Here is a 2659-nt window from a genome sequence, read left to right on the forward strand (position 1 = left end):
GAAATATTAGTACTGCAATATATAAAAATACGTTCACTGTTCCTGCAGTCAAGAAATATTAGTACCAGAGATTAAACTATAATGGAGTACCAAAATTTGAAGGATAAAGTAGGGAAAGATCAAGAATCACTTCCTCCTAATTCTGAAGCTGCTGCCACTAGTCATGACATAGACAATGAAATGCCATCAAATGCCATCAACGTCAGCTGCCAAAGGCCGATGCCCAATCTCCTAGTAGAGGGCATGTAAAATCCAAAAAAGCCAAAGTTCACTAAAATTAGCAAAAAAAGAAAATTAAAATCATATGAGGAGAAACGTAAACTTGCCAATATGCCATTTACGACACGGAGTGGCAAGGAACGGCTTAGGCCCTGGCCTGTGTTCATGACTAGTGGTTCAGCTTCTAAGCCCTCCTCCTCCCCTCCCCCTCTAAAAAATTTAAGAGACTTAAGCGGTCATCAACAACACAGCAAACAACTCTACCTTCGAAAGAGATGGCATCACAAATCCCCAAGGCGAGTCCAAGGGTGTTGGTGGTTGCGAAGCCTGACCTTCCCATCACTGTACGGGAAGAGGTGGCTCCATCCACCATTTGCAGCACGCCCTCTGCATATGCTGGAAGGATCATCCACAGTCCAGTTACAGATTTGGCTAATGAAGGTGTGAATGTTGTACACCGGGAGGAGGATATTGATGTAGCTGGCGCTTAGGAGGAACTTGACGAGGAGGATGCTGATGTGGTTATCTTAAATGAGGCACCAGCAGGGGAAACAGTTGTTGTCCATGGGATGAAAAAGCCCATCGTCATGCCTGGGCAGAAGACCAAAAAATGCACCTCTTCGGTCTGGAGTTATTTCTATCCCAATCTGGACAACAAATGTATGGCCATATGTACCTTATGTAAAGCTCAAATAAGCAGGGGTAAGGATCTTGGCCACCTAGGGACATCCTCCCTTATACGTCACCTGAAGAACCTTCATAATTCAGTGTTTAGTTCTGTTTAGACCTGTGGCTAGGACCGTCAGCAGTCCAGGGACACCTAAATCCCTTGGTCCTGTTGTATCCACACCAGCAACACCCTCCTCGTCAATTTCCTCCACGATCTCGATTGTAGATAGTCCGGCAGTCCAGAAATATTAGTACCAGAGATTAAACTACGTTCACTGTTCCTGCAGTCCAGAAATATTAGTACCAGAGATTAAACTACGTTCACTGTTCCTGCAGTCCAGAAATATTAGTACCAGAGATTAAACTACGTTCACTGTTCCTGCAGTCCAGAAATATTAGTACGAGATTAAACTACGTTCACTGTTCCTAATTGGTTTGTTAAAGTGCGAATGTCCTATTTCAACAACATCAGGGTGTAAGGGAGGGCCCAAGGACAATTCCATCTTGCACCTCTAGCAAACTCTTGCAAACTGCCATCCTGTCTGCCACTGCAGTGCCACTCCTAGATGGGCCACGTGTTTGTGCCGCCCACTTGTGTCGCTTACCTTAGACATCCAGCTACCTCGGTGCAACCTTTTGGACTAAAAACAATATTGTGAGGTGTGAGGTGTTCAGAATAGACTGGAAATTAGTGGAAATGAATGTTATTGAGGTTAATAATAGTGTAGGAGTGAAAAAAATAAATAAATATGTATTTTAGCACCTTTTTATGCTTTTTTAAGAAAAAATCAGAACCCAAAACCCAAAATCAGAACCAAAACCTTTAGTGGGGTGTTTTGGCAAAACAAATCAGAACCCAAAACCTAATACACCAAAAGTGGCCGGTGCACACCCCTAATTAAAACCCACCTTTTCTTAAAAGCCTTTAGTCATCTGCTTAACTACCTACCTTGTCAACTACCTCTACCATTCATCCCTTCTCCCCCCCTTCCGCTCTCGTTCCCTGTGACTCTGTGCCCGCATCACCCTTGTGTCCTCAGTATTTCTGCCCCTCTCTCTAGATTGTAAGCTCCTTTGAGCAGGGCCCTCTCGCCTCCTGTTTTCACTATTTTTAACTTTGCCCTCCAGATACTCTGCTCACCTCCTTCTTGGGCTTTCTGCCCTCTGACTCCTCTCTTGCTTTTCTCTGCACCTTTCAGTGGCTCTTAACCTGTCAGCCGCACCCGCCCTCTTAGGCTCAGGGATATTTAGCACAAGAGGGAAACCTGTGCCTTTCTTTTAAACTGTGCATTGAGCTACCTGAGTTATAATGTTTATTGTTAATTCTACGGTGCAGTTTTACCTTGTACTCTCCTATTGTTTGTTCCTGTATGGCTCTACAGATACTTTGTGGCGCTCTATAAATAAAATTAATAATAATAATAATAATAATAATCTCTACATTAGGCAGCACGGTGGCTTAGTGGTTAGCACTTATGCCTCAAAGCGCTGGAGTCATGAGTTTGATTGCCAACCAGCGCCTTATCTGGGTAGTGTTTGTATGTTTTTGTGTGGTTTTCCTCCCGGTGCTCCAGTTTCCTCCCACACTCCAAAAACATACTGGTAGGTTAATTAGCTGCTGAACAAAATTCTCCTTAGGGTGTCTGTATGTTAGGAAATTTAGACTGTAAGCGCAAATGGGACAGGGACTGATGTAAGCGGCAAGTGTTGGCAGTATATAAATAAATGGTGATGATGATTTTGCTAGTAAAAAGTGTAAACAAATAACACA

Source organism: Mixophyes fleayi, chromosome 6 (genome assembly GCF_038048845.1).
Source record: "Mixophyes fleayi isolate aMixFle1 chromosome 6, aMixFle1.hap1, whole genome shotgun sequence".
Lineage (NCBI taxonomy): Eukaryota > Metazoa > Chordata > Amphibia > Anura > Limnodynastidae > Mixophyes > Mixophyes fleayi.